The sequence below is a fragment of the Pongo abelii genome, chromosome 14 (assembly GCF_028885655.2).
Source record: "Pongo abelii isolate AG06213 chromosome 14, NHGRI_mPonAbe1-v2.0_pri, whole genome shotgun sequence".
NCBI classification, from domain to species: domain Eukaryota; kingdom Metazoa; phylum Chordata; class Mammalia; order Primates; family Hominidae; genus Pongo; species Pongo abelii.
In genome coordinates, this window is record NC_071999.2 from 34646923 (window position 1) to 34654572 (window position 7650).

Here is a 7650-nt window from a genome sequence, read left to right on the forward strand (position 1 = left end):
GAGAATTAAGTTATTATCTAAAGACCTGGAATCAATAGAAAGGAGTGTCTCGGTTAAGATAAAGGGTTGTGGAGACCAAAGTTCTTATTCTGTAAAGTCCCATAGGTAGCTGCCCTTAGAGGCAATAGATGGCAAATGCTTCCTACTCAGACTTTTCAAAGATGCTAGACTCTCAGCTAATCTCTCCAGGATCAGAAAAAGACCTGGAAAGGGAAGAATGTAAATTTCCCTAAGAGACAGCTTGCAATGCCATTTCAAAATATGTCAAAGAAATATATTTAGAGGGAAAATACTTTGATTTTTTTCAGGGCCTGCTATCTGTCATGTGATGTTATGCTAGAGTCAGGTTGGAATTTGGTACCTTATTGCTACCAAGAGTCTGTTTTGTTAATCTTAAGATCTCTGTTTTAATTTAATGCTGGTCAGTTGTTCCTGAATTCCAAAGGCAGGAGAGTATAGTGAAGCGTATCTAACCACTGCCCCCTTCCCATCATGGCCTAAACTAGTTTTTCAGGTTTACTTTGGAATCCCCTTGGCTGAGAGGAGAGGTCCATTGAGTCAGTTGGGGGGGCTTATATTTTATTTTTTGTTTACAGGGTGCTATTTGTGCAGAGTCCTCTGTATTTTCAAGGTGTGTAGCATGTTTAAGACCATTATCTCTTGCCTCATCTTAAAGGTCCAGGAAAGGCAGCAGCACCAATGAAACGGGTATGGCATTTTAAGGAGGAAAAGTTGCTCCCTTCACCCCACCAGGGAAAGAAACCAGCCCCTTAGCTGGGATTCAGTGGAGTCCTTACAGAGCAGGTGTTCTTGCCACTGGGGCAAAAATACAAGTGCTCCAGGCTTTCTTGCTCATGGGAAAGTTGCCCATCACTTCCAGAGCCAAAGGCAGATACCTCTTTGCCATTCATGCTCTCCCAAAGGGAGCGCTGGCTTCCTGCTGAGAAGCAAGTCTCAAAATTCAGTGTGCAAAAGGGCTCTCTAGGCTGGGTGTGGTGGCTCATGCCTGCAATCCCAGCACTTTGGGAGGCCAAGGTGGGTGGATCACCTGAGGGCAGGAGTGTGAGGCCAGCCTGGCCAACATGGCAAAACCCTGTCTCTACTAAAAATACAAAAATTTTAAAAATTTAAAAATACAAAAAGTTAGCTGGGCATTGTGGTGGGTGTCTGTAATCCCAGCTACTTTGGAGGCTGAGGCAGGAGAATTGCTTGAACCTGGGAGAAGGAGGTTGCAGTGAGCTGAGATTGCGCCATTGCACTCCAGCCTGGGCAACAGAGCGAGACTCTGTCTCAAAAAAAAAAAAAAAAAAAAGGTGGGGTGAGGGGCTCTCTAATCTACTTCCAGGGGTCTTAATTCAATGGGTCCAATAAAGCCACAGTTTAAACAAGCACCCAGGTGATGTCAATACAAGGCATCACCAACTGCCAAATGCTAGCCACCTGGTGGCATGGTCGCCCTTTATCTCCAGGCTTCCTGGCTCCAAAGACAAATGCTCTTCATGCTACCCCATAGGTTGCATGCAGACTGGCTCCACCTGGCTCCCAGGTATGAAGAGTCCAGTGAAAGTTCAGGGGATCGAGGAGAGGGAGGAGCCATAGAACCTGGAGGCCAGATGGAGCACTCTACATGCAGCGTGTGGGCAGCATGAAGAGCCCCTGGTCAAACCTGAAGACAGAGAGGACAAAATCAGTCTCACCTTGACCGAAGTCACTGCAGAGGAGCCATTGGTTTGAAGGCCTGAGGAGGAGAAGGATCCAATGTCACCAACAATTGTCCCACCACCATAGGTTAACCCTGAAGGTCAAGCCTTCTAAAACTCCCTCTGCTTTATTGATGATCAACATTACATTAACTACATTAAATACTGTAGGTAGTACACAATGAGTGTGGAGTCAAAAGGAAGCCAGGCTAAACTCGTTCACAAAAAGTGCAATTTCCTCCTCTTTTTCCCCAAGGGGAACATAGAAAGGTTTTGGCCTGGCTCTGCCAATCCTGGATTTGCCTTCTGCTTGGGCTTTCCTCGGACAGTGCATGCCTGCACCTCGAGGGACGTAATATACATTTGATATTGCTTAATAAACTTTTACTCTGTGCCACAAGGTAGGGACCCTCCTTGTGGGAGGCAACAGCATGTGTGAAGACCCTGGATAAGACAGTGCTCTAGCAGCATCACCCGGAGCATGTTAGAAACACAGATTCTCAGCCCTCACCTCCCAAATCAGAATCTGCATTTAACAAGATGTCCAGGTGACTTGTATGCGCATGAAAAATTGAGAAGCTCTGCTTTCTTTCTCACAAATCCCTGCAAGCTCAGATTCACGGAGGCTCAAAAGGGTTACATAACTTTGGTTCCTAAAGTAATATCCTTCTGGATTTTGTCTTTATGGTAGATGTGCCTCAGCCCATGCCTTTTCTTTTTCTTGTAAAGACAAGCGTACAGATTTCTATTAATAAATGAATTCCAAATTAAAGTGAGTTCTGGTTGGAGCTGGCTGTGCACTGCTGCACTCTAGTGGGGAAGACCTGGAATTGCAGGTAAATGCTGACTCCCATGCAATTCAGAAGGAATTCCTGTTAGCCAAGGCTCCTGGACTCCTCAAGGGAGTCCTTAAAAATTGTAAGCATACTTCTTACACCTCACATGCCTCATACCTACCCTGTGTCTGGGTTAATAAAATGGCTTTAAGACCTCAGGTACCTGCTGATCAGTGTTAACTTTGGGCTAAAGGAACAGTCACAATGTTTCTTACTGCAGCTTTTGGGCATAAGCATTTGGCTCTCTCTGGTCCCTGCCACCTGTGAGGGTATACATGTCTCTGGTGCATCAGCCTCTGCTACTGAGGGTCCTCAGCTCCATAGCAAGAGCCACTTGAGAATGACACCTGCATTTTCAGGCTTTGACCATGGGAGAAAGCAAAAGAAGAAAAATGGTTCTGCCCCACTGCCTGGGCTTCTGAAGTGAAGATGACTGCTTAGGCATTTCGAGGGGAATCCTCGGAGACTCTTTCCCAGGATAATTTTCAACACCCACCCCAGGGTCCCCTGGCCACCTCCCCGACCTGCCCAACCAGAAGCAGCCTCTCCTATTCCTGAGTGCTTGAAGTTCTTTGTCCTCAGCTCCTTGCACCCAGAGGTACCAGATTTACCAGGAGTAATGCAAGAAGGCAGTAACCGTTCCTGCCTGCTGTCCTCTGCTAGGCAGTAAGCCCATGGGGAGCAGGGATCATCTTTGGTCACTCGGGGCAGGAGTCAATGATGTACGGAATCCTAGAGATGCATTTTATAAATACCCAAGTCTATCCCCTTATTAAACTGCAGCCACCAGCATGCCCAGCCATAGAACTGTAAGGCCTGCATTTGCTGACACCGTGGATGGAGGCCTCCTCTGCTGGGGAAAGCCAGCCATGTACACTGCTCTAAATACTTGTGCATCTCCTGCCAAAGTGCTCAAGGCTGATAGGGGGTGAGTGCCCAGGATGGAGCCACCGGCTAAACTGTGACAAGATGACAGTCTTCCAGACTTGTGGCCCAACATTTCATCCAGGATAAAGCATATCTGAGATTTTACTATCTCCCTGAAGAACAGTCACATGGAATGTGATTGACTGGTTAAAGTGTGAGCTATAAGCTGGCATGGGGCAGGCCTCACACCAACTTCAGAGCTGGAGCTATTGGGCCTCAACCATCAGTCCACACTAATGCCATTCTCCTGGCCTTCCCAGCTGTCCTATCAAAGAGTGAGGAACCCCATGGACTTCCCTATTCTGGACTCTGGATTTTAAACACCTTCCTGTGGCTTTAAGGAATGTCCTTCAGTCTGAATACAGTCTTGCTTAGTCTGGGTTTCTTTTGACTGTGAGCACTCTTGGAATAGTGTAAGTCGTTGTCAGGAAGCAACAGGGAAGAAAGAGGCTTGGCAACAAAACCATCAGTGTCAGGTGTAGAAACTGCTGCTGTGGAAAGTGAGCCTGGAAGACCTGTCTTGAGCCCTAACTCTCTGTCTTTTACTAGTGTGAGTCCCTGGACAAATCTTTTACTCCGCCTTCAGTTTCCTCATCTGCAAAATAAAGACAATAATAACTATCTCACGGGGATTCTTTGAAGAATAAATCAGAAAACATAAATGACATTGCCTCCTGCACATTAGGCAAATGTTTGCAGGATCTGGAACCTGGCTGTTTATCACTGTGTAGAACATGGATCGGGAAGGATCCATCTTGAAATCAGTCCCCAAGCTCTGATTTCCTGGAGCTCCGTGTGGATATCATTTGAAGGCCATTTGACCCAAAGGGTGATTGTGTTCTGATGTCTTTACAGGAGATCCTTGTGCAAGGCAGAGCATGAACTCCTTCAGAGAGATTCAGCAGAAGACTCATGGAAACTCAAAAGGAACCATATAAATTCCTTCTTGCCAAGCTTTTTCTAAACACAGAACCCCCTTAATTGGTCTGAATCTCATGTAAACTGATAAAAGGCAAACTATTGGTCATGCCCAGCTCTTAGGGTCTCTGTGGTGGGTGTTTTGGGGAGCAGATTAGAACTCCTGGCAGCCTTGCTATCAGGTTTTAGTTAAAGCAAATCTCAGATCAAATTCTGCCATGTGTTTGTTTTCTTAAAGCCAAACATTTATGAAAAAGGAGGCGTAAAAGATTTCATACAATCTGTTTTGTAAGTTTGCTGATGTCTCAGCTCCCTGTAGTTCAGGTGGACCCACCTTGTGTGAAAGAACCCCAAGGCACACACAACACCACCCTGATGCAGGTTCTTAGTTTCATAGTCAGTATCAGACACTTTTGGGAGGGGTGCTCCCAAAGCCATGGCTAGACACAGGGCTCTTTATGGATTGAGCCTGAGTGTCGTCTATGTGAGTACAGGCTACAGATATCACTAGATTTCTATTCTCTGTGCAGGGTGGGGTGTGTCTTTAAAATATTTTCACCACCTCACACTTCCTGAATGCCTTTATTTTCATCAATGAGACCCATTTCTAATATTTATAACATTAATAAGTTAGCAACAAATTTTACTCATCAGTAATCTTTCAGACATTTGCCATATTTATTAATAAATCCTCAAGTATTGCTCAAGAATTGGGTGTCAGAAGCATTTGTTGCACCTGCTTCTGGAGAGTGTCATTTCTGGAGTGTGGATTCTCAAAAATACCAACTGACTTCTCTAGAATTGAAGCTTTCACTAACCAGCAACTGCATGATCTCATAGAGTTTATGCTGGAGTGTTTTTGTGTTGATTACAGATACCAAAATAAAAGGATGGATCCCATCATGAATGATGGATCCTATAAAATACTGAGTACTATTTGTACTGTGTGGCTAGCACCATGACAAGCATGGTGGAACTTAAAAGGAAAGTAGGAATCACTTGCCTTTAAGTCACATATGAATTAGTTGAAAAGATATACACATCTGAAACAGAAGAGTGAGAGAGAGAGTATACAAAGCAAACTTCAGAGATGAGGTCATTCCTGAAGACCTGGACAACCAAGGGCAGGGGTCTTGAATTCATCTTGGGCGGTGGACGACCTCTGGACAGGCAGATGAGGTGAACAGTAAGATGCCCCAAGTTTGATGTGTGGATAGACATAGGAGGCCACCCTGCTAGTCTTCCTGTTGGAAGGTATGGCCTAAGAAAGGACCAGCTCTATGGACAACTTGGAAATTTCTCATGGTCAGGTTTGTACTGCATCCTTTGTTCTTCTGCTTTTACAGGGAACAGCTGTCTTCCCATGCCTAACCTTTCCCAAAGCACCAAAGGGCCGGCCACTCCCAAAGGCTGCTTGGCTCTGTGGGGTTACTAGATGCAGCTAGTGGTGACTGTTTAAGATAGATAATTTCACTCCCATGATATACGTGTAAGGATTGACATTCATTTAATAAGCATTATTTGTTTAGAAAAGTGTTGTTTATTAGACAACCAATGTGCCTAAAAAGAAAATTAAGTACATTTTAATTATAAAATTACTATAAAATGTTCGAGGGAATTTAATTGAGTTCCAAAGTCTTCTGGTAAACTATTAATATAATATTAATAGATTTAGGCCAGGGGCAGTGGCTCACGTCTGTAATCCCAGCACTTTGGGAGGCCGAGACAGGCAAATCACCTGAGGTCAGGAATTCGAGACCAGCCTGGCCAACATGGAGAAACCTCGTTTCTACTAAAAATACAAAAAATTAGCCGGGCGTGGTGGCACACTCCTGTAATCCCAGATACTCGGGAGGCTGAAGCAGGAGAATCGCTTGGACTCAGGAGGCGGAGGTTGCAGTGAGCTGAGATCGTGCCATTGCACTCCCACTTGGGCAACAAGAGCAAAACTCCAACTCAAATAATAATAATAATAATAATAATAATAATAGATTTATAAGTAAAATAATAAGATTTGTTAAATTTGACTTAAAAACTTGAGAAAACCTGGGTTTTAGAATATGATGCTTTACAAAAGTGAATAATAATTTTTAACACAAAAGCCGTCTGGTCTGTGTTCCAAGACTCCTCTCAGGACCATAACCAGGATAGACAGGGGAAACCAGACAATAAACGTCCCTAGGGGAAAATGTTTTTCTCGCAGTGCTTCTCTGAGTCGTGTTCTCTCACCGAACCTGGCGTCCCCCTTTGAAGGAAAGAAGAAAAATTGTGAATTCAGTGTGTTGGAGATGGCAGATTTCACAGGCTGAGCTCTACTTTCCTCATAGAGATTAATTCCTCCCAGCCTATCTCCTAGTAATAAATGACCTCCTGTCTTGATTCCGTCTAGCTGGGCTAGTTCATCTGCTCCTGGAGCCCAAACCGCCATGACTTCTCTTCCAAACGCCGGGTCCCTACTTCACCCACTGGAGGTCCCTAGGACAGCCTGCTGTTGTCTCAAATTCGACATATCCATTATGTTCTTCTCCTGGGCTTCCTTCTTCTCTATTCTTGTCACTTGGCTCAAAACCCAGGCATTTTCAATGTCTTTGCCACTGTCTCCACTTTCATTTAATAAGTTAGTACTTCCTTAGAGATTTTCTTCCCAGTACTACTATTTTCTGGGGTCAGTCTCTGACTTCTAGATCACAGTAATAACTTTTTGATAGAGAAGAGAGATTTTTAAAATTAAGATATAAATCTCATATCGTGAAATTTATCCTTCTGAAGTGTACAGTTCAGTGTTTTTCAGTATATCCACAGATATGTGCAACCATCACCACTCTCTGTTTCCAGAAGATTTTCATCGTCTACAAAAGAAACCCTGAGGAATGGCTTTTTAGTTAGTCTTGTCATTGCTGTTGATTTCTGAACTTAATAAAATATACTAAGAGGTGGCTTGAGTGGTAAGTGCTGCTTGGGCTCAAATCCCAACAGTGCCTCATTGTCCTAAGAGGAGATGACTATGCAGTGGTTCAGGGATCCGAACCCCAGCTCTGCTATTTTTGCGACCTCAACATTGCCAGTGCCAACTTTTATCATTTGTAAAATAGGAAAACAGTGGTACAGAATAAGAGTAAATGAACTACAGTGGATAAAATAGCTGACATGATTGGAGCAATCAAATAAGTTATTATCTTATAAACTTCTAATTCAAATATATAACTAGAACGCATCTTTTTAAAGTTTTAATTTTGAGATTTGCACATGAAGTTGCAGGAAATCATATA